Below are 26,143 nucleotides of genomic sequence, written 5' to 3'. Positions count from 1 at the left end.
TCATCCAGAAGAAGGGGAGAAAGATGGAAGTGAAGTTGTGGATGCTGGGTTACTAGAGAGGCGGGGAGGTAGCAACAGTATCTCGTCAATAGTTTCAGGACATTTTCTTTTAAACTGCCTCACTCGAATATCAGTCATTGGCTCGAGATCTGGCAGCATACTTAGTGAAAACATTTTCAGAGCCTCACTTCTTGGATTGTTACTTGTATCCCCCTGTGTAGTCGTAAAAAATTTCGCTTTTTTGGCTTGAAAATATTCAATGAATGTGTTATCAACTGCATCGTTTCGTACGACACGCTTCTTTAGATTCTTTGATGCTGGCTTAGTGTGTCGTTCACTCGATCCTCCAGGTTGTTGAGGTTTCACAGGTGGTGGAGTTGGAGGAAGTGGCCGTGGTGGTGGTTGTGAAGGCTCAAATCACCCTGGAGATACAGAGTTTTGTACAACGACACTGTCCTCGTTATCACTATCATCAATATCTAAACATCTTTCCCCCTGGGGTACTTCAGGCAAGTTCCCCGAAGACTTACACAATGCCTTGATAAATGGAAGAGTGAACTGCATCGCTTCTGCCAAATAGTGTGGCTTCTTATGTTTGGACCCAGAACCACTCGGACCAGGTTTCATGTGACGTACGTAGACAGCCCGCACGTTCTTTCATCTTTCCTTAGATTCAGGCACTGTAACAAAAGCTATTTCCTCAAAATTAAAACAGGGTATTCTAGGTGTATTTTAATGAAGAAATACATATAATTATAATTTATGTAAAATAAGTAAAGATGAGTAGTGTTAGGATTCCATAGCTTTCTTTTATTTATTTTCAGGTATTTAGTAACTGGAGAAACGTTTGGGTCTCTTTCACTATACTTCTGCAGAGTAGAGAGTACAGTTGGGTGCATTGTAGCGGAGACTACAACAATCACTTAGAACAATTTGAATGAAGAATACTTGAGTGTGCCGAATCATCAACAATGGCAAACTATTGCTCATCGATTTGAGTCATTGTGGAATCTTCCAAACTGCATAGGGGCACTCGACGGAGAACACGTTAGAATAGAGAAATTTCCCAGTACAGGTTCCACTAATGGTTACATCGCGCATTCCTATCTACGAAATGCCACTGTAAAATTTGTCACAAATGGAACATAATAATTGCTTTTACTTAAATGAAGTGAAAAATCTGCGGTAAATGAAGAAATACCGTCGTTATTAGAGAAATATGAATACATACTTAAGGCCTGCAGGCAAGACTCCTTTATGTGGTATTCCGCTGCTGGTGCCGTCTTTTGTTAATTTCTTGAGGTCCAGGGCTAGCACCGAGGAATGGGATAATTGCGTTTACTTAAACGAAGTGAAAAATCTGCGGTAAATTAAGAAATACCGTCGTTATTAGAGAAATAAATAAGGCTTGTTGACAAGACTCCTTTATGTCGTATTCCGCTGCTGGTCCTGTCTTTTGTTAATTTCTTGAGGTCCAGGGCTAGCACCGAGGAATGGGAGTGCTATGTCTGTGGATTCTCATTATCTTTGTCCATATGACTAGAGTGGCCAGTTCAAACAGCAAAATGGAGGTCAACAGCATTCACGCTGTTATTTCGTTCTTCAATGAGGCAAATGACCATGTTATAGTGATGTGACTGGAACTCTACGGAAAAACAACTAAGGACGCATTCAACAACTTGGTGCTGCACATTACAGAGAAATATCGCAGGTACCACAAAAATGATTTTTGTTGAAAGAAAAATAGCATGATCTCTGGACCAATAAATCATTAGTCCACAGAATATTCTTCTTATGTACATTGGCCATAGCTTTTTGTCGCCTATTAAATCTTGCATATCGCGATACAATTCAGGAAATGATGTCATTGACAACTGAAGCAATAAAACGAAAGCAAAGAACTTCAGTGAACACAGACATCACACACGAAATTGTTGAAAGTGTAAGACAAACGACATACGTGTGTAACTGTGGGCGTAGCACCAAAAGTACTTGTAAAGTAGTAAAGTAGGTGTACATAATATTCTCCAAAAATAAAATATTTCTTAATTTACCGCAGATTTTAGACTTCAACTGTGTAAAAGCAATTATTATGTTCCATTTGTGACAAATTTTACAGTGACATTTCGTAGATAGAAATGCGCGACGTAACCCCACTAATTTTAATTACAAATCATACAAATCGATTATATTATTGGCTTCCTGCGATGCCGATGGTTTATTCACGACTATAGAAACTGGATTTGCTGGGAGAAACAGTGATGGAGTCATATTTCGTGTTTCTGCAATGAGACACTGGATCATGCATGGCCTTCACCATTAAGATACGACGAGAAAGGCTGTCCTTTTCCCTACTACTTTGCAGCAGATGAAGCATTCCCATGATCACGTTTCCTGATGCGGCCCTATCCACAAAAGTTGTTAGATAATGTGAAAAGAATCTTCAATTACAGATTAAGCCGAGGAAGGAAAACTATTGAGTGTGCTTTTGGAATGGCGGCTGAGAAGTTTGCAGTTTTAAATGGCTCTGTACGCTGCCGAGATCCGGAGAAGGTAAACGAAATAATTAAAGCTGCTTGTGTTCTCCACAACTACGTCCGTAAACGTAAAACTACAGAGCACCGTGCTGCCCTCTTTATCGCAGTAGCTGCAAATTCGTCACCTGTCATCCGCAGTGCTGCCATCTTGGCGGGCCTAAACCTTAGTGTTACCAACTTAACCTCACTATCGCGAGATTTGAATCGGTAAACAAATCCACGTGCTTTTTTGATACCTGTCATCCGCCATCTTTAATCTATAGAGCACAGTGCTGCCCTCTTTAGCTACTTACCTTTGAAATGTGGTGGCGGATAATTTGAAAAATGCTTTTTGACAGCAGCCATCTTTGAACACCGTGCTGCTCTCTTTAGCTAGATACCTTAGAAATGTGGTGGCAGTCAATTCCACGTGACAGCAGCCATCTTTAATCAAGAGAGCACCGTGCTGCCCTCTTTGTGGTGGCGGCAAATGGCAAATTCCACGTGCTCTTGTTTGGAAACAAACTCACGTGCTTTTTTCTGACAGCTGTCATCCGCCATCTTGCATCACAAACCTCAGTGCTGCACCCTTTAGCTAGATATCTTTGAAATGTGGTGGCGGCAATTTGAAAAATTCTTTGTGCTGTTGTTTGGAAACAAAGCCACGTGCTTTTTTGACAGCTGTCATCCGCCATCTTTAATCAATAGAGCACTGTGCTGCTATCATGCGGGCAATTTCGTCAGCTGTCATCCGCCATCTTAAATCCACAGAGCACCGTGCTGCCCTCTTTATGACATGTAGTAGCGGGCAATTTGAAAAGTTCTGTTAGCTGTCATCCGCCATCTTTAATCAAGAGAGCACCGTGCTGCCATCTTTAGCTTAATACCTTTGAAATGTGGTGGCGGCAGATTGAAAAATTCCACGTGCTCTTGTTTAGTAAACAAACTCACGCGCTTTTTTGTCAGATGTCATCCGCCATCTTACATCGCAAACCTCAGTGCTACACTCTTTAGGTACATACCTTTGAAATATGGTGGCGGATAATTTAAAAAGAAAAATTCTACAGCAGCCATCTCTCGACGCTAATTGCACAAGATGGTGGCTATACATGACTCCTTAAAGGTGCTTATGCAAGATGGCCGCTATACATAGGTTCTTATGAGACTCTCTTGGGATGCTTGCGCAAGATGGCGGTTATACAAGGCTCCTTATGAGACTCCCTAGGGATGCTTGCGCAAGATGGCGGTTGCTCTTATGAGGCGGCTTAAGGGCCCTTGCACAAGATGGCTAGAGACGCCCTAAGGATGCTTGCGCAAGATGGCGGACGCAAGATGGCGGCTATACACGACTCCTTATGAGACGCCTTAAGGGTGCTTGTGCAAGATGGCTACTGCTCTTATGAAGAAAGCTAGCTTAGAGGCTAACGGGTCGTGCTAGTTCGATTCATTAAATTTGGGGCTTAAATGCAAAATGTTAAATATCTCGAAAACGGTGCATCGTAGAGCAAAACGGGCAAAATTGGTTCTGCCCAATACCTCGGTTCGCAGTATGAGGAACATGATAGCATAAGAAAAACATAGTCTAATGATGAGATCAACGGTTCGGTTCCTACTTAGGCCCTTTGGCATTCGCTCTGTTTTAGCTTGTATTGAAGCAAGTCTTCGTAACATGATGAGGTCTAGCTATGGTAGAGAGTATAACGTGCCGTGCAGGTTCGATTCATTAAATTTGGGGCTTAAATGCAAAATGTTAAATATCTCGAAAACGGTGCATCGTAGAGCAAAACGGACAAAATGTTTCCACCTAATACCTAGGTTTGCAGTATCAGGAACATGATAGCATAAGAAAAACATAGTCTAATGATGAGATCGACAGTTCGATTCCTACTTAGGACCTTTGGTATTGGCAGCTATCTAATTCTACAAGATGGCGGCTATACATAGCTTTTTATGAGACAGCTTAAGAGCGCTTGCACAAGATGGCTGCTGCTCTTATGAGACGCCCTAGGGGTGCTTGCGCAAGGTAGCAGCGACAACACGGTGACTATACACAGCTCCTTATGATACGGCCTAGAGGTGCTCACACAAGATGGTGGCTGCTCTGATGAAGAAAGCTAGCTTTGCATCGTGCAGGTATCTTTACAGCACTAAACCTCATACCTTTGAAATGTGGTGGCGGGTAATTTGAAAAATTCTACGTGCTTTTTTTCTTAACAGCAGCTATCTTTAAACAATAGCGGCTATACATAAGCTATTAAGGCCTCCTCTTATGTCAAGGCATAGCTCTATCGGACAAGTTTAAACCTGCATCGGGATAGCTAGAGTAAGCACGTGCTGCAGTGATGACGTCATTATGCATGTTTAGACTTGCAAATCACTAAAGAAACATAACAAGACTAGAATCGAACACTGCACTCTACGCCGTTAACTTTATCATGTGATCGGAACATTGATTGAAGTGTTTAGAACACTAAATAAGTGATCAAGACTAAAATAGGACACTGTACTCGATACAACATGTGTTTAGAACATGTCAGGGGATACCTTTGTTCTAAGAAGATTAGATTACCGCACATTCCTTGTAGGGCTAATAGGCTAAAGGGCTAATGGGCAAAAGGGCTAAAGGGCTAATGGGCTAAAGGGCTAGGGTGCGTCTCCTCTCTTTATCTGGGCTTGAGACCGGCTCTACAACTAGAGGCGGAGTTAACACCCTAAGGAGGGGAGAATGTTGGGAAATAATCTATACGAATATAGCTACTCGATCGACTATATACTACAGATGGATGACTTAGGTGAGGGTAAGCGCTTACTTAATAATACCTACACGACGTAATTCATACTCTATTTCAAAAATATCTTCTTTGTACTTTGTGTAACCAGCATCATGATAGGCTCTTAGCAGTTGTAAACGTTTTACGAGTACGTTGGGGTCTTTACAATATCTTATATCTACATAGGGTAACAGAGGTTTGTTGTGAACTTTGAGTCTATATGCAGACAGTTGATGTGTAGGGACTTGTTTTGATGTAATACGTGCTTCAGCAGTAGCGTTTCTAGGTACAAACTTAACTTGTTTCGATAGCGATGAAGCGTTGAAATTTCCTTCTTCTTTATCTTGCATCTCTTCTTGAGATGTTTGCGCTGCGACAGAACGTGTAGTAGGCTTAGGAAATGAAGTAAAATCATCAAGCTGTAATGGCAATGAAACATTAAGATTTTCTTCTTCTTCTTCTTCTACTTTCCCTTTACTACTGTTTTGATCAACATCATTATCCTTATTATCATAATCATGATCTTGCCTCTCTTTATCTTGAAGTTTGTGCTTAGTAACAGAACTTGCAGCAGGCCTAGACAACAAGGGAGAATTAAAAATATCTCGCAGAGGTGTACTTTTTAAACATAAATCAGTGTTCGCTTGAATATGGTTAAGTTCTTTGTATTTTGTTCCCGATGAAGCTACATTACACGCGGCTTCATGACGTTGAGCGTTGTATGCGTTCTTGAACTCTCTTCTACAATGTTTGCATTTAAAAACTGTCCTACATGATATCTCATGACGTCTCTTGTGACAGCTTCGGGAAAATGCTTTTCCACACTCTTCGCAAATATACCTAGAAATAGGTTTTTCCATGACGGACTTTTATCTTCTGCTAACAGATTCTTCTTTAAATCTACTTGACATTTGTTACTCTCTACTTCGATGATGCAAACAGCTTAGTGATTAACAGTAAACTAACACAAAAGCGTATAACCAAGGTAGTAACAGTAAGGTTTAAGCCTATCAAGATGGCAAGAGTGAGGTTAGCGACGTTCTGTTGTCGGATTTTAAATTCCGCCTATAACATGCATAAGGTGGCAGCCTTGAGGTTTACCGCCGTAAAGATGGCAGCAGTGAGGTTAGCGACGCTCTATTGTCCTTCAATGTGAGGTTAGGGTCCGTCAAGAAGACAGCTGTCAAAAAAGCACGTAACCTTTAGGATTAATAATTTTAACAGTATTAACCTATGTAACATTCTCCGTAACTCTAAATTACGATAAATCGGTAATCAAAGTCAATATATTTTCCATAAAGAAGTATGCATTTCTACCGCAAATAGGTCGGCCGCCAGCGCCACGTGTCGAGCTGTGTAACTACTCCGATTACAGTGCGTGGACCCGATTGTCAAGGCCGGTAAGGAGCTAGCGAGAGCGACGCATCAAGTCGGCCGTGGCTAGTACGTTTCTCCGTTGAGTTAGATGTTGCCATCCAGTCACTGCAGGCGGATTCATGTGCTACATTTCCCGTGAGAGATGTACTAACGAGTCCAGTTGAAATTTTTTTATGTAGGGCTTGTGTAACACTTGCAGCGTTTTTTAGGTCGTTGCTACCTCCAAGTTGTCGGATGAAACTAAATAAGCTTTCTACTTCATCAGAAGAAAATTTTCTGGTTAGCACAAAATGGAAGCCATTATCAAGCAGGTGCTTGATACACAGGATGGAAGATTTTGTCGTCAGACAAGCTGCTTGATAAGTTTCTTTACTTATGTATTCCACCGGATTTGCTGATGCTTTCTCTCAGAGTTCCAGATAGGAAATGAAGTCGTTCTCCAGCCATTCCATTCATCATCAACTGAGAAGAAATGCACTGAGTCTTCATTCCGAGAGCGAATATGCTGCAAAGTGTTCTTCACGTTGAGGATGGTGAACCATTTATTAACTATCTTCAAGAACTCAATAGTACCTTCAGCATCCTAAAATTCTTTTATTCGAAACCGAGGCCCGTATTGCCTCAAGAAATCGAGCGCCGAAATGACATCTGAAGAGAAAATAACCACGGCTCTGTCCACGTGCATCTTCTCAAATGTTGTCGGGTAGACATGTTTGTGTGTCAGTCTTCTTACTGTGCGACTCGTTGGCTGAATGGTCAGCGTACTGGCCTTCGGTTCAGAGGGTCCCGGGTTCGATTCCCGACCGCGTCGGGGATTTTAACCTTCATTGGTTAATTCCAATGGCCCGGGAGCTGGGTGTTTGTGCTGTCCCCAACATCCCTGCAACTCACACACCACACATAACTCTATCCTCCACCACAATAACACTCAGTTACCTACACATGGCAGATGCCGCCCACTCTCATCAGAGGGTCTGCCTTACAAGGGCTGCACTCGGCTAGAAATAGCCTCACGAAATTAGTCTCAAAGTTCTCAAGTTCTCCGGACAAACACAGCATGTCAAAGAACGTCACAATGTAAGTCAGCATTCATATTCATCTAACCGGGCAAACGAACTAGCGGTCTTTAATTTTGCACCAGTGATTCTACAATGCGTATTTTCAACATTTTCAGTCATTCGACTAAGTCCCCTTGACCACTGGAAACAGCTTCGGCCAGGCAGCGCTTCCTCCTCTCTGTGTTGTTCTAGCTCGTTGAACCTGACTATACAATATTTTCGTGCGCTGCGCCAACGTCACAGCACTATTTTGTCGCGGCCACCAACTGCGCTGTCGTCAGATATGGGAACGGCGAAGCTACAAATGGTCGAGAGTCGCTTACCTCCGAGCACGAATTGCAGTGCTGTCTAGTTGAAGCCCATCCGCTCCAGGCAACCCGAGTCATTCCCTGTCATGCAGCTGCTGAGCTCGCACCGAAAGTGCTGTTAAAGATGGATAGTGAATGTGTTCAGCCTGGTGTTTCTTCGGGTCTGTCATCTGAAGAGGACGAAGTTTAGTGCGAGAAACGAACAAGAAACTCCTCTGAAGCGTCGTCGGTTGGAAGGGCTTAAGAAGAAGGATTTAACCAGCCGGACAAAATCCGTAATAGTGAATGTATTGCAATAAGTGCAGAAGTTGGCCGAATCAAATACTTTGCAGACTGTGAACTTCAAGAAAAGCCAAGAATTGACTGCAACAGTATGCAATGTTAGCCTTCGTTCAGTCCAGAGATGCGTTAATGAAGCGAAATATTCACCCAACCATAAAATACTTTCATCTCCAAGGAAAGACTTGATGAATTAGCTCTCTCTTGGGGCCATGAGGTAGTAAAGTTGCCACCTTACCACTGCCAGTACAACCCAATTGAATTGATTTGGGCTCAAGTCAAGAGAGGAGCGGCAGAGAGGAACAAGACATTCAAAATAAAGGATGTAGAAAAACTCACGTCAGAAGCCGTGACTGCTGCAGACTGGGAAAAGTGTTTCAATCGCCCGGAGAATCTTCAAGCAGACGATTGGGCCAAGGAAATAGTAAGGGACGAAAGAATGGAGCCATTAATCATCAGTGTAAATGACGACTCGACAGATAGTGAGATGAGTGATGACAGTAACTAAGAAATCTTAGACTGCCTTGAAGCTAGAAACCAATTCTTAATTCATTGTAATTTAATGTAAACCTATTCCATAAAGTAGTTATATTACTCAGTCCAATATACAGTATTCAAATATTTAAAGTTATAATGTAATAAAACTGATACAGATTAATATGTAATCCGAAAGTATTTACGGCGTCCTGCAGCCTGTGCTGGCGCGCGCGCCCCGAACTGCCTCAGCTAGCGACATTTACATGATGGCTTTCCGAGCCATTTTCCAGGAAAACTACAAGACTCACGGAAATATGTTTCAGGTAAAAAATATAAGTCAGACAATTTGTTACATTTTCCGCGCAGATAAAATTTTATTGGCTGAAGAAATAAAAACTTGGCCACTTACTGAAATTTTCAATACGTGATACTACGGATTTAAATTTACTCGTTCAAGATTTTATTTTTAATAATTATTTAAAGTGGTCTATATGAAAAATAGTTATACCACTGAAATCAGCAGTCATCTGTGAAGCTTGTAGTATATTTTCTTTCGAAACATTATATGAAGTAACGTCAGGAGCTTGAGAGAGAACAATCTGCCTCGCGCTCCGAAATCATGTGTTCAGTTAGACATTTCTTCGCCAGTTGCTACATAACCTTGGCAACAGCGTAATTTCTCTGACCCGCCTAATAGTTCACATTCTTTCCGCGGATTCACTCGCCTTGGTCGGGTAATACCAATGCATCCATATGTGATTGATGGGTTTTGCCTAATTCAATTTATTCAAAACATCCTTCATGACTGATCTAAACTCATTAAAGGTTAGCTGCCACTTAATTGGTCAGTGTCGGCACTAAATGTTTGACATCTTCCCTCTCGTCTGTCATATTATACTTAGTGCAGCATGGGAAAAAGATGAAATGGATAATTGGATATCTTCTGTCCTTCCACAGACGCAGATGAAATTCAGAGGCTTATATCATGGCTCTATCGAGAAAGGTGATGGTCGTGCTGACATGAAGAGGAGGTAGAACTAGGCAACCATCCCCTATGAAGACTAATTAGAGGGGAAAATGGAAGAAGTCTGACAATTCCAAGAATTAAGTTATCGATAAAAGAAAGAGAAGGGACACAGACGGTGTGAAAAACAAGGACTCCCTACGTGTAACAAACCAGATATAGTTGTGATGGGAAAAGAACAACAGTTGACTAAGAGATGTCTGATAGGATACATGGAAGTGACGAGCCTGGAACAATTAAGTGGAAGCAATGCCAGGACTCAGCTAAGAGCCCCGTGGCTATCAATTCACGCTCGCAATATGAGAGGCTCCGGCGCTCCTTTCAGCAATCTCTTACGACAGGCATCGGGTACCGTGACAAACAAGGACAGGGTATGTTCTTAAGAATAGGGTATGTGTGATATTGTGACGCGGCAACATGTCATATGTACTGGGATATTGTGCAACGAAAACAAACCTCACTGTAACAACCACTGCTTTGTGACTATAAACTACAAAGTAATTGTTCTCATGTCGTCTCGCTCGTTTGAAACACGCCTCATCAGCAGGCGCGGAATGCTTGCGATGCACTCACTGTCCGAGCACGCGTTTGACTTATTGTTGCTACCTGTTGTTTCACTTGTTTCAGGTACCATTTGAAAACTGAATAGATACGCACTCCACAAGAAGTGCTGACACATTACTTGTGGCGATGATTCCGAGTGAAAGTTGAATCTTGAGGTTAAACATGAGGGTCGAGGCCTGTGTCCCCGTAAATATTGTACACATATCTCTGAAATGTCGAAGAGGAATATTAAGCTCACCCGACAAAAAAATTAGTCACCCCTGAAAAAATCATTACAAGCATCACTGACTACCGTTTAACTCCGCCTCTGGACTTGATAACCGCCTGGATTCGGTTAGAAAGTGAGTCCACAAGGTTGTGCAGGTACGTCACATCCAGGTTAAGTCACTCGCTGAGGATTTGATCGCACAATTCCACCAAATTACGGAGATGCTGATGTCGGAGTTTTACCTGCTGTTTCAATGTGTCCCACAGATTTTCAAAGGGGTTCAAGTCAGGTGATTTTCCAGGCCAATCGAGATGTAGTAGAGTGGGGGAGTGTTCATAAAATCAGTCACAATTGCCCCCACCCCGATGAACTTTGCTGTTGTTATCATGAAACATTGGGGTATCAATCGCATGCTCATCATGCAGTTGTTGATTGAAAGGCATCCAGAATGTTTAAATAAACATGCTATTTCATGTTAGTGGTAACCCCAGTGCCCGGGCCCAATCAATGATACGATAAACACTCCCAAAACTTCACAGACCCACCTGCGGCTTGAACCTGACCTTGCACACATCCAGGATGAACTACTTCATTTGGCCTTCGGTGCATTTGACGACGTGCATCATTGGAATACAGGCGAAAATGTGATGTGTCAGACCACATTACGTTCCACCAGTCAGCTACTGTCCACGCTCGATGATTTTCAGCCCATTGAAAACGCGCAACTTTGTGTGTCTGTGTGAACAACGGGCTTTTGCGAGGTGATCAACTCCAAATGTTCATTGCATGCAATTCCCATCGCGATGTTCTCTCGCTAACAGGTTGGGATGGACGTTCTTTCGCTGACTGCAGCAATTCCTGTTGGGTTTGGAAGCGATTTTGATTCACAAGCCGTGAAACGCGTCTCCGGTCCCTCTTAGTCAGGATATTCTTCCGAGCACAATTCTGACGTCATGTTTCGTGGCCACGTTTAAGTAGACACGTTCAACAGTCCACTGCGAAACACGAACCATCTCACTGATCGCTACTGTCTTATGATCTGGTAGAGACAGTACGCGCGCGTTTGAGCATATGACTTAACGATCCATCTATGCGCGCGCACTAGGGTGACTGATTTTTCTGTCCGGCGAGCTTTTTGCCTAGCCAAACATGCGAGTGAAAAAATCATAGAGCTATCTCTATCCATCCAAGAGATATTCACCCAACAAGATGATTATAGTACGTCCGACATGACACGCGCCGTCGGCCAATACGGCTATGCTGATTGATTCCGTGACTTACCATCAAAATAGTTAAATTCGATACTTGCGTTTCACTTCCCTAGACTCGGCACGTGGACGTTGCGAGCGCGTCCTATACACAACCTACAACATTTTTTAAGAGCAGCTTCTTATCTCTTGAAAAAATATAATTTCTTTTATCACACAGGAGAGAATGTTAATAGCCTTCACAATTTAATTTCGTTACGCGAATAGAATCATTGTATTGAACCTCTTTTTTTTTTACACTGCCATGTCAACAAAACATAAAACACGTTGTGTTTTTAACATGCGTTCAGGTGCTAGTCATACCTCCCCCTGTACCATCGGCGGTTAGAGGGAGAGGAACATGTTTTAATTAAGGCCCGTGAGGGGGAGGATGGCTCTGCCGTCGACACTTTAGATAACTCCTAACAATGAGGTCTCGGTAATGGTCGTTGAATGATTTGTGGATATGGAGGGGCGCACTTCACTGAGGCAGGAAGAAATTAATATTCACGAGTAACTTGAAGCAGCAAACGCTGAGTGAAAGTAGACGATAATAATAATAATAATAATAATAATAATAATAATAATAATAATAATAATAATAATAATAATAATAATAATAATAATAATAATGAAAATTTGAAAATCCACAGCCTCTTACCAGTCATTCAAACGGGCCATGAATGGAATGAATGAAGCCCCCATCTAGCGGCGAGGATAGGAACTGTGCCGGCTGCCGAAGCCTGTCGCACTCCTCTGGGGCGACGATTAATGAATGGCAGATGAAATGAAATGGTATTGGAGAGTGTTGCTGGAATGCAATATGACAGGGAAAACCGGAGTACCCGGAGAAAAAACTGTCCCGCCTCCGCTTTGTCCAGCTCCAATCTCACATGGAGTGACCGGGATTTGTACCACGGAATCCAGCGGTGAGAGACCGGCGCGCTGCCGCCTTAGCCACGGAGGCTCAATAATAATAATAATAATAATAATAATAATAATAATAATAATAATAATAATAATAATAATAATAATAATAATGACGGAGTACATGAACATAAATACCATTGACCCAACCTGGACAATGAGGACGAAGTACGGTAACATCAAAAGAGATACAAAATTCAAGTACCTGGGAGAGATTTTGACTCCAAACATGAATGAGAAAGCAGCAGTTCAAGAACGTGCAAGAAAGATGGAAACTGCTTTTAGATTATGTCAGAACACATACAAATCTAAATCACTCTCCTACCAGGCCAAATTCAAGCACTACAGAACGATAGTCAAATCTGAATTTTAATACGCAGCTGAGACAATAGTCACGAAGGGACTCTCAGATTTGGAAAAGAAAGAAAGGAGGTTACTTAGAAAAATTCTTGGACCCATAAAATCATCAGTAAAGTTTATGTTTCGCATGAGACCAAGCCGAGAACTATACCAACAATTTGAAAACATCACCACCACAATGAAAAAGAGGAGATTGACGTTCTACGGACATATTAAAAGGATGGGATCGGAGAGACTCGCCAACAGGATCCTCACCTTCCAGGAGAACAGGAAAACACAAGTCGCATGGGTAAAAGAAGTCCACCGAGATTTAGAAAAATGTGGGATCACGGCAGAAGATATAACAAACTGAAAAATCTTCAGACAGAGTTTTGCGGAGGTGAAGGACCTAGCTGATGAGAAAACGAGGAAGAATAGAGTATTCTCGGCAGAAGAACGGGCACGAGCAAGCCAACGGATGAAAGAATACTGGCGAAAGAGGAAGGAGAAAGAACTTGAGAAAGCAATGGAAGTTGTGTAATCGCAGCCCATAGATGGCTGAAACGAAAATAATAATAATAATAATAATAATAATAATAATAATAATAATAATAATAATAATAATAATAATAATAATAATAATAATAATAATAATAATAATAATTGTACCGGACGGTACACCTCCACGCCGCTAATTCAAACATTGCGCCAGTTGAAACTCCTCTACTGGAGAAAGACTGAACTTTAACAACCACATTAATTCTAAGGTTTCTCAGAAGATGTCTTTACTGTAAATTTTGAAGTGTTCTGAACCGTTGCCTACGAGATACATAAGGCCGGGAAATAGGAAGCAATTTGCTGCTGAAAAAGCGGCCCGACCGTGTTCACGGCTTGGCCGCTAGATGTCAGGTTTCCGTTCTGTTCTTGGCGGACTTTTAACATTGCGATGTACGGACTAATAGTGATGATGTGTTGATTTTGTGCAATTTATTGTCAGTATTTTTTCTGTCGGTGTGTGTATGTGAGGTTGAGAAGATGGCGAACTGTTGTGTACCTCTGTGTACTTCCGATACTGCTAAAAAGCAAGAAAATGTGACGTTTCATAGCTTCCCTTCGGAATGCGGTTTAAGAGAGAAGTGGAGGCAAGCCATTTCCAGGCAAGGTGATAAACTAGGATGTCTTTAATTACCTAACAATTCTTATCGAGTGTGTAGCTCGCATTTTAATACGCCAGATTCACCGAGCTCGATAGGTGCAGTCGCTTAAGTGCGGCCAGTATCCAGTATTCGGGAGATAGTAGGTTCGAACTCCACTGTCGGCAGCCCTGAATATGGTTTTCTGTGGTTTCCCATTTTCACACCAGGAAAATGCTGGGGCTGTACCTTAATTAAGGCCACGGATGCTTCCTTTCCCACTCCTAGCCCTTTCCAGTCCTATCGTCGCCATAAGACATGTCTGTGTCTGTGCGACGTAAAGCAACTAGCAAAAAAAAAAAAAAAAAAAAGAAAGCAGATTTTAGTGTAAGCACATCAATCAAGCGAATTCTTCCCAACAAAGTTCCTTCTGTTTTTAGTGTGTACCCTGTTCATAAACAGAACAGTAACAAGCGCAGGAAGGATCCAGCTCCCAGAAATGACGTACCATCAAAATTTAGTAGAATTTCTGATTCAGATAATGATATATCTTCAACAAATAACGGCTCTACACCAGTCACAAACGAAAAAAGGTTACAAGTCTCGTTTCTATGTAAGAGAAAGTCTACGAGTAGCTCTTTTAAATCGAAATATTTATTGACGAGAAAGTCAAATACCAGATTAAGGGAAACAAGATTTAAATTGAGAAGTAGGATACGGGCAATGAAATCAGAAAAACGTCTTAAAAGATATCTGAACTTCATCGAAAATTTCCGATCAGGATGATGCGTTCAAGAATTTCCGAAGGAAATCCCTGAACCGCAAAGTGCTGAAATTTTGATAACTTTCTGCACCTCAGGTAAGTTAATCTTATGTATCGGTACGACATACATTATAGATAATATTCTATTAGATTAAATGAATTGTTTCTTGTGATCATTTGAACATTAATGCTGCTGATATGTATTTATCTTAATTGATCACGAAGTTTTCGTGAATTACTTATTTCGTCTTAACACAGTGTGAGACAAAGGCCTACGTTCTAGAAAATAAGTCATACAATTGCTCTTAGTCTATTTTTTTATCTTATATCTGTTTGGTGTCCTCTGAAATTACTAGTTTTAATTAAATTTTATAGTTTTTCGCAAACCAACGTGTTGCAATGAGCGCGCGAGACAGAATAGTAAAGAGAACTCTAGCGGCGCTTGTCGGAAGTATCTCGAGACAAGTTTAGAGTGCTGTATTTCCCGGCCTTGGTATATCTCGTAGGCAACGTCTGAACTATGTCGGTTTCGATTTGTTTTTGTTTTCTCTGTAGTAAGAAGTGTGAACATTCTCTTCTAGATGGCACTAGTTATGAACTACAATTGTGCACCCTAGTGCGAAGTGAAGGAACCTTTTTTTGAAGAAATTTGCTATTCATAAGTTTGTTCTTTGTTAAATTTCTTTCAGTCATTGTTTGGGTTGGCAGTATAACCCTTCTCTTTCCGCCAGTTTTGAATTTGACCAATGAGGAATTTCTGTAATTAATTTTCCACCAATAAGGTGTTTCTTCTTCGTCTGGTGTATTAGTTTTTGCTGTTATCCAATAAAATTTTGTGGGCGGGTTGTAATCATTCATGAAACGTCTCGAATTTTCCACGAGGATATATAAACTGCTGATTTTCTGGTCTCGGGGCCACTTCAGTAACATCTCTCCTAGTGTGATTATGTAGCAGGGGGCGGGAAGCGCCCCTTTCTTCGGGCAGCAGTTCATCCACAAGGTAATGGCCGTTTAATAACTTTATTTCTTGCTAGCTCAGCAGTGTAACCCTCGGGGCAGGTTCTAAACTTTTCTCATGTAACCTATCCTTAATATGTAATAGACATTTGGTAAAATTTTGGCTTTTTAACTATAAATTGGGATAGAGAGTGCCTAACCATCTCGAGCTCCCACTCATATTGTTCTGAGGTGACTACGTTTTCATTTCCTTTCTTTGTCTCCCTTCGTAATGTAAATAAGTTTTCTTATCGTGTCACCTCCGTAGTATGGGATTAGCCCTTGCATAAGCGGCCTAGTGCCAAATAGATTTTAAAAATGTATTAGGAGTGCAAGTTACACCTCCATTCAACTCAGAATTTTGGGCCATGTAATTGACCTGTTTCTTTACTGAATTGGCCTCAGTAGATTGGGTATTATTACCCCTGTTCTTGTGTGCCTGGAGGGCAGATTGAAGGTGGAGTTTGGTGTGGCCTTTGAATAGGCTTGATCTTTGAGAGCGGGGTTTGCTCTTTCTTAAAAGTGGATTTTCTGTGTGCCTCGAGGAGGCTTTACTGGGTAATTGGGAGCAAGTGTTCCTTGGCATGATTGGGGTTTTCTGCCCCTTTGTTGTACCTTGTATATAGGTAAAGTTGGGCTTATAGCTCAAGGATTGTGAGTCTGGGGCTCGAAGCCCAAATTCAGTAACAAACTGTAATTGTACTTTCTTAATTTGTTGATCTGCTACTTGGTACCTGTTATATTCTGTTATTTATCTTGAAAAGAAAATATAACCTTTGTTAAAGTTTTAAATTAACTTTAATTTCGTAAGTTGAGACCTATTCCACCCAGCACCTTCTTTCACCTCTGCTGTTCCACAGATACCTCGGAACAACAACAACAATAATAATGATAATAATAATAATAATAATAATAATAATAATAATAATAATAATAATAATAATAATAATAATAAGTGATGGAACCAACCAGAGGGAAAAATATTTTGGATGTGGCGCTGATAAAACCAGATGAGCTCTATAGGGAAACTGAAGTAATAGATGGTATTAGTGATCATGAAGCTGTTTTTGTGGTAGTTAAAAATAAATGTGATAGAAAGGAAGGTCTTAAAAGTAGGACTGTTAGGCAGTACCATATGGCTGATAAAGCAGGTATGAGGCAGTTTCTAAAAAGTAACTATGATCGGTGGAAAACGGTAAATAAAAATGTAAACAGACTCTGGGATGGGTTTAAAGAAATTGTTGAGGAATGCGAAAACAGGTTTGTACCTTTAAGGGTGGTAAGGAATGGTAAAGACCCACCTTATTATAATAGAGAAATAAAGAGACTAAGAAGGAGGTGCAGACTGGAAAGAAATAGAGTTAGAAATGGCTGTGGAAGTAAGGAGAAATTGAAGGAACTTACTAGAAAATTGAATCTAGCAAAGAAGGCAGCTAAGGATAACATGATGGCAAGCATAATTGGCAGTCATACAAATTTTAGTGAAAAATGGAAGGGTATGTACAGGTATTTTAAGGCAGAAACAGGTTCCAAGAAGGACATTCCAGGAATAATTAATGAACAAGGGGAGTGTGTATGTGAGGATCTTCAAAAGGCAGAAGTATTCAGTCAGCAGTATGTAAAGATTGTTGGTTACAAGGATAATGTCGAGATAGAGGAAGAGACTAAGGCCAAAGAAGTAATAAAATTTACGTATGATAACAATGACATTTACAATAAGATACAAAAGTTGAAAACTAGAAAAGCGGCTGGAATTGATCAGATTTCTGGGGATATACTAAAGACAATGGGTTGGGATATAGTACCATATCTGAAGTACTTATTTGATTATTGTTTGGCCGAAGGAGCTATACCAGATGAATGGAGAGTTGCTATAGTAGCCCCTGTGTATAAAGGAAAGGGTGATAGACATAAAGCTGAAAATTACAGGCCAGTAAGTTTGACATGCATTGTATGTAAGCTTTGGGAAGGCATTCTTTCTGATTATATTAGACATGTTTGTGAAATTAATAACTGGTTCGATAGAAGGCAATTCGGTTTTAGGAAAGGTCATTCCACTGAAGCTCAACTTGTAGGATTCCAGCAAGATATAGCAGATATCTTGGATTCTGGATGTCAAATGGACTGTATCGCGATTGACATGTCTAAAGCATTTGATAGGGTGGATCATGGGAGACTACTGGCAAAAATGAGTGCAATTGGACTAGACAAAAGAGTGACTGAATGGGTTGCTATATTTCTAGAAAATAGATCTCAGAGAGTTAGAGTAGGTGAAGCTTTGTCTGACCCTGTAATAGTTGAGAGGGGAGTTCCTCAGGGCAGTGTTATCGGACCTTTATGTTTTCTTATATATATAAATGATATGAGTAAAGGAGTGGAATCGGAGGTAAGGCTTTTTGCGGATGATGTTATTCTCTATAGAGTGATAAATAAGTTACAAGATTGTGAGCAACTGCAACGTGACCTCGAAAATATTGTGAGATGGACAGCAGGCAATGGTATGTTGATAAACGGGGCTAAACGTCAGGTTGTGAGTTTTACAAATAGGAAAAGTCCTCTCAGTTTTAATTACTGCGTTGATGGGGTGAAAGTTCCTTTTGGGGATCATTGTAAGTATCTAGGTGTTAATATAAGGAAAGATCTTCACTGGGGTAATCACATAAATGGGATTGTAAATAAAGGGTACCGATCTCTGCACATGGTTATGAGGGTGTTTAGGGGTTGTAGTAAGGATGTAAAGGAGAGTGCATATAAGTCTCTGGTAAGACCCCATCTAGAGTATGGCTCCAGTGTATGGGACCCTCACCAGGATTACCTGATTCAAGAACTGGAAAAAATCCAAAGAAAAGCAGCTCGATTTGTTCTGGGTGATTTCCGACAAAAGAGTAGCGTTACAAAAATGTTGCAATGTTTGGGTTGGGAAGAATTGAGAGAAAGAAGAAGAGCTGCTCGACTAAGTGGTATGTTCCGAGCTGTCAGCGGAGAGATGGCGTGGAATGACATTAGTAGACGAATAGGTTTGAATGGCGTCTATAAAAGTAGGAAAGATCACAATATGAAGATAAAGTTGGAATTCAAGAGGACAAACTGGGGCAAATATTCATTTATAGGAAGGGGAGTTAGGGATTGGAATAACTTACCAAGGGAGATGTTCAATAAATTTCCAATTTCTTTGAAATCATTTCGGAAAAGGCTAGGAAAGCAACAGATAGGGAATCTGCCACCTGGGCGACTGCCCTAAATGCAGATCAGTATTGATTGAAAAAAAAATAATAATAATAATGCTGTGGAATGCAAAGCAATGCAATCCAGGAAAAATAAGCTTGACTGGCCTTCCAACTAACAAAAGATACAACAAGAAATCCCAATCCAATCCAAAATTAAACATTGTAAAACAGTCATTAAACCAGAAGCACTACACGCAGCAGAAACACTAAACATGAATTTTAAATGCCAGATGAAGAAACTCGAGCTGAAAGAAAGGAAAATTTTAAGAAAGATCATGGGATCAAAATTTCAGGATCGTAAGATAATATGGATCAAGAATGGAACATTCTACAATAAAAATGCAAAACTCTCAGATACTGTACTAAAGAGAAGGATATTTATGGTCATCTTCTCAGAATCCTTCACTTCTTCCGTAGCCGCAAAACAAAATCGAACTGGTTGAAACCGAAAAAGACCTAGTAGAATTAAAAATGGCGTACAAATCACTATTCGATCGAACAGGTAAAGTAATAACTAAAGACGAAAATGTAAGGTTCTAAGACAAATCTACATTGAAAGCGAAATCTATGAACTCGGAAGACGAGAGGAAAGGAAGATCAGACATAATGATGGGCACTGAGGAAAGAACAACACACACAGGGAAGTGATTGATTGAACTTCCCCCGGAGAAGTGACCATCACTTTCCAAGAAAATCGCTCTATGAAAGAATAAACAATTAAGTACTTGCGAGAAGTAATTCAAATTAACAGCTTAGACAAAGAAGCAAATACATCAAGAGCAAGGACATTGGAACAAGCTTACCAACTGACCAAGGATACCTGTAATAAGAAGAGTCTCTCTATCAAAACTAAAGTCAGGCACAACAACGCTGTAATTAAACCAGCATGTCTCTATGCTACAGAGTGTATTGCTAATAATAATAATAATAATAATAATAATAATAATAATAATAATAATAATAATAATAATAATAATAATAATAATAATAATAATTCTTACGAGGTTACCCGTGGAGCAGAAAGACGTTAAAGAAGGTGCCGGGTTGAATGGGTCTATCTACAATATCAAGAACTGAAATAAAATTGTAGAAGGTTATATTTTTCTTTTAGAACTTCAAACTTAACAATCTTTTACTGAGTGAACACAATAATATATCAGGTACAATGAAAATCTTGAAACAAGTTAAGGAAAATACAAAATTAATGAATCCTACAGGTACTGGGCTTCAAGCCACTCGCTTTACAATTCTTGAGCTCCCAGCTCAAATTTAAAAAACAGCACAAATTTATTCAAGGGCTGAAATCCCCTATTTCACAGAGCACTTGCTCCCTAAATACAAAGTCTGGCCTTCCAGAGGCACTCTTTACAGTTACGAAATTTTGAAAAAGTGCTAACAGGCTCTCAGTTTTCCAAGCCTACTCGAGACAACATCAATTTACAATCACTGGCCTCTCAAGGCACAACTTACATGAACGGAACAGGTTAAATAACTGGCCCAAATACAAAAGGAATTGAGGTATACACTGCGCTCCAAGACAATGAAAAATTAAACCCTACAGGGATCTAGGCCGATGAAACAGGGGCTATTCCCAAACTACTGAGGTGACTCGCATAGAAATTACTTTAACACATTACAGAAGGAAAAACAGGTACAAAACGTAGTCACCTCAAACCAAGATGAAGGGGACCTCGATTGGGTGCATCACTCTCTATCCCCGATTTACAGTTAAAGATTTTATGAAAGTTTTACATTAGCCGGAAGAAGTTACATTTTAGAAACGTAGGTTACATGGTTAAAGATTCGGACCTTTCCCTCGGATTAAACTGCGGAGTTAGCAAGAAAGAATAAAGTTATGTGGCCATTACCTTGTATGATGTTCTAGCAGCCGACGAAATAGGCCACCCGCCTCCTGCTTAACACACACACACTCAGAAAGACGACGATCAATTGGCCAAGAAACGTGAAAAGCCGCAGTTTATAAACCCTCAGGGAAGGTTTGAGATCATTCAAGACTAAACTAGCCACACCCTCTCAATTTAATTGGTTAATTTGAAAGTTACACTCAGAATCGAACAAGAAGCCTGTGATAGGTTGAAAATTAATTACAGAAATTTTTCATTGGCCAGATTCAAAACTGGCGGAAATAAAAAGGTTAAATATTGCCTTTGGAAGGCCGGTGTGGTATAATGTTTGGAGAGCAGTCTCGAAGATAATTTTGTGGAGCAAAAGGGGCTCTTGAAAAATTTTATATTTAGAATGCTCTGTAAAAGAAATTGGGAGGTTCGTCTCGTTGACTGGTTTTTTGAAAGGAGCCGCAGCGCTGATTGAGCTTCAAGCTCAAGGTTCTTGTTATTCGATATTCTAAAACTGTTACCCTATCTTATGAACTTTTGTACCTGAATTATGAAGCTTGTCTTGCAAAAAACCAAAAGAGAACCGAGAAAAGAAATATTTGGTTATTTTTAAAGTTTTTAATTAATCTTTTGACTGTTCACTTTTACGTCCCACTGACTACCCTCACGGTTTTCGGAGACCTCCGATCGGCCAGAATCTCGCGCCGGAGGAGTTCTTTTACATGCCGACAAATCTACCGACATGTGGCCGACGTATCTGAGCACGAGGATCGAACCTGAGCATGTTAACATGGGTTCAGTAGGCCAGTTTTTCTACCGTCGGAGCTAATAAATCCGGCACATAGATAGATAGGAGTGATGACAATCGCGCTGCATTCGCCGTGTCGACAATCCAACAATATCAATACTTATGTTCTCAAACAGAATACGTAACATGTTGGGGAATTTGGGTGATAGATGCTGTTAGCCGACTATTTTGTCGAGAAACAAGTTTGTCTGTGGAGTATGCCCAGGCCCCGATTTCAAGTAGTTAGCGCCCTGGGCAAACAATATTTAGCCGCCCGCCCTCTGCTTGTTTTCCTGTTCCTCTAGAAAATAAATGTTTACAAATTAAATATTACAGTTTTCAAGATTACAAGTTTTAAAACAGCACATTATGCAAACACAATTAATTTTCACAATTAAACTTATTAAGCCAAATAAGGATGAGGCTGTTTTTATTTTTATTTAAAAAGGCGTTGATTCAGTTTGATAGTTTGTATGTAAGTAAATGATTTTAGAAATAAGACACATTTTCTACATAAAATTTAAATACATAGTTAAATTCAGGTTTTAAAGTTAGAATAGTTTAATGTGTCTTATATAGTCTAATAAAATAATTGGAATAATTTGTGCAATGTAAAAGTAATTTGAGTGTAATGAATTTAAGACGTAATTCACACAGGCCATAATTACTCGATCCGCCGGCCGCCGCCCCTCAAAAACTGGCGCCCTGGGCAAATGCCCAGTCCGCCCATTTGTAAATCGGGGCCTGAGTATGCCGTACTAGAGATGTGGTACTGGCTTTGTCGTAGATGAAAATCCTCAGTAAAATAATGATTCGTTCATTCCAAGCTCATTCCAAGTTCTCACGTAGCTGAATAAACCCCATCGAACGGAGGGAATGAAAAAGTCAATGCGACAATGTGGGGGAATCCAAATGGCCATAAAAAGATTACTGTGGTTTATTGGAACGTAAAAAAGCACAAATTGCGAGAATGACAATGAGGTTTGATAGGGTTAGTAGTGGACGAGAGAAGCTACTTACAAACACAGGACACGTAGCAGGTTTATTTGAGCAGATCGGAAACGAAGTTCTAGCCACACGTTTGTGTATGCAATGTGCCCCGCGTCGTGGAGCGAATCGTTAATGTCACGGCTGACGAGGCTGTGCGAGGGATGTTTGATCCAATGAGGTCACATCCACAAGGACTCTGCTGGTAATCAGAGGAATATGGCCACTACTGGTTCCGTCTGTAAAAGTCCGTGTGTCCGAATAAAACTATACATCAGACATCTTCAGTGATTCCAAAAGTATGAAAGCCACCAAAAATATAATAACTGACCTGGAAATAGCAAGATCCGAGGAGTCTAGCTTTCAAAGCTAGATGACGGAATGGAGACACGAAGCGGTGTAGACTGGACGGCTGCGATCGCCGCGACATCTTGCGGTTAACTTTTTTAAAATCTTCAGCTGTGCAATGGCAGAGCCGGTAAAGGCGTGCTCGGTTCACCCGGAAGGACGTGGGTTCGAATCCCCAGGAAGTTGTAAAATTTAAGAAACGAGATTTCCATTTCGGGGGTGCACATGGCCCTGAGGTTCACTCAGCCTACACCAAAAATGAGTACCAGGTTAATTCCTGGGGACCGAGCGAGTTGGCCGTGCGCGTAGAGGCGCGTGGCTGTGAGCTTGCATCAGGGAGATAGTAGGTTCGAATCCCACTATCGGCAGCCCTGAAAATGGTTTTCCGTGGTTTCCCATTTTCACACCAGGCAAATGCTGGGGCTGTACCTTAATTAAGGCCACGGCCGCTTCCTTCCAACTCCTAGGCCTTTCCTATCCCATCGTCGCCATAAGACCTATCTGTGTCGGTGCGACGTAAAGCCCCTAGCAAAAAAAAAAAAAATGCTGGGGGAAAAGGCAAGGCGGCCGGGCGTAGAGCTGACCACTCTACCCCACCAAGTGCCGAGGTTACGGATACTGGAAACCTTTACCTTCCACACCTCCAAGGGCCTTCATGGCCTGTACGCAATTGACTTTGCTTTGCTTTTTTCGTGCAATGGCCGTAAGGGACGTGTCTCTGAACAGCTGTTTTCTAGCGGTGTAAAGTACGCGAAACTTTTAGTGATACCTGGTTTTACGGGCTTGAGGAGTAAGGAGGGAGCTCTCCCGGTTCCAACTGCCAACTGAATGGAAATGAAATCTGAATTGAATCGATAGTGTGATCGATCGATATGAATTTTCTAAGGCTTTATTATCTTAAGCCAACAATTGTGTCGCACACACATTATATAATATTTCTCGATGTCATTCTTGTTCCTAGCATGAATTCTATACTTTGGCTTTGTTGTGTAAACAACAGCAGTACTAGTATGTAAAGTTACACCAGATGTCTCACGGCGATTGATAGTTTGTGTTTCAAGGGTTGCCAATACAAATCTCGAAGGTAACACAGGTCCACCGATTCAGCACTAGGGAGCCCAGCTATCACTAAAAGTTTCGCGTACCGCTACTGTACTTATAAAAAGCGCACCATGATAAAGACGTGTAATCACATATTTCCTTGCTTTGTACAACAACATTTTATAAAAAATCCCGTTCGGAACAGTTGAATGTACAAAATATATTGTTTATACCTTCTTTTATCCGCCACCGTAGCGTAATGGTTAGTGTTATTGGCGGCCGTCCTCGAGGCTCGTGTTCGATTCCCGGTACTGCCAGAAATTTAAGGCTAGTATGTGGTTGAAATGGTACATGCAGCTCACCTTCACTGGGGTTGTGCCTGAAAAGAGCTGCACCACCAGGGATGAGGATACGAGTTTACTTTAATCTCCTTTTTAATGAGTGCACATATTTTGTGTGAAGGGAGGAGATTAGGATAAATGGGATACAACCAATGTTACTTTCTTTGTACAAATAGAGTATAGTATTTAATAATATTCATTAAAATAAGAACACTGTACTGAAACACGTCCATGTAAGCTAGATGTACAGTATTTAATAAAACCTTTCATTGAAATAAATAAATAAATAAATAAATAAATAAATAAATAAATAAATAAATAAATAAATAAATAAATAAATAAATAAATAAATAAATAAATAAATAAATAGTCCGCCTCTGTGGTGTAGTGCTTAGTGAGATTAGCTGCCACCCCCGGAGGCCCTGGTTCGATTCCCGGCTCTGCCACGAAATTTGAAAACTGGTACGAGGGCTGGAACGGGCTCCACTCAGCCTCGGGAGGTCATGTGAGTAGAGGTGGGTTCGATTCCCACCTCAGCCATACTGGAAGTGTTTTTCCGTGGTTTCCCATTTCTCCTCCAGGCAAATGCCGTGATCGTACCTAAATTAAGGCCACGGTCGTTTCCTTCCCTATTCCTTGTCTAGCCCTTCCATTCTTCCCATCCCCCACGAAGGCTCCTGTTTAGCATAGCAGGTGAGGCCGCCTGGGCGAGGTACTGGTCATCTTCCCCAGTTGTATCCCCCGACCGAATGTGTCACGCTCCAGGACACTGCCCTTGAGCCGGTAGATGTGAGATCCCTCGCCGAGTCCGAGGGAAGAACCAACCCTGGAGAGTAAGCAAATAAATAAATAAATAAATAAATAAATAAATAAATAAATAAATAAATAAATGGCGAGTGACCTCTGGAGAGACCTGGTGCAGGTCTTTCGATTTGACACCTAGCAGGTGACCTGCCCTTCTCTGAGAATGGAGCCATACCTATCATGAATTCTAATGCTCAAGCCGGCACACACACCCCGACCCCGAACCATCGGGATTAATCAATGAAGGTTTTATGATGACCGTGGGATAGGAAAGGGCTAGGAGCAGGAAGGAAGCGGAAATGTCATACACTGGAAATTGTTTATATAAGATGCATCTGAACTATAGTCTACAGAAAAAAAATCACGGATGATCTTCGTGTTGTGTTAATTACGATGGTGCAATCGGATTGGCGGAAACAAATTCTTTTCGAGAAAGTGAGCTTACTGTACTTTGTTATTTCCTGGCCCGCGATTCAAATTGACGAATTCGCCGTGCTTGGTATACCAGAGCACAAGCCGCTGTCCTGCTTCAGAGAAGAGAAGGGGAAGTGACGTGTGTGATGGAGACAGAGATAATGCTTCGTTTACTAAACAGCCGTAACAGTACAAGAACACACCCGATCTTACTCCTCTTGTCTGTTGGTCGCAGTAACGCTGCTGCCCCACGATTGTGCATTCCTTCATCCACAACATTGTAAATGAAATGAGGTACTGAACGGAGGAAACCATAAGCCCAATGGTTTGATTACCCTAGACGTTCAATAT

At 41.0% G+C, this 26,143-nt stretch overlaps 1 pseudogene; it reads right to left on the bottom strand.

The window, feature by feature from the left end:
- On the bottom strand, positions 1–23,274 carry LOC136883166 (uncharacterized; annotated as a pseudogene).
- Positions 23,275–26,143: the final 2,869 nt, after the last annotated feature.

This window comes from Anabrus simplex, chromosome 11 (assembly GCF_040414725.1).
Source record: "Anabrus simplex isolate iqAnaSimp1 chromosome 11, ASM4041472v1, whole genome shotgun sequence".
Taxonomy (NCBI): domain Eukaryota; kingdom Metazoa; phylum Arthropoda; class Insecta; order Orthoptera; family Tettigoniidae; genus Anabrus; species Anabrus simplex.
Note: the sequence above shows the minus strand (reverse complement) of the source record. Positions and strands in the feature narration are given on the sequence as shown.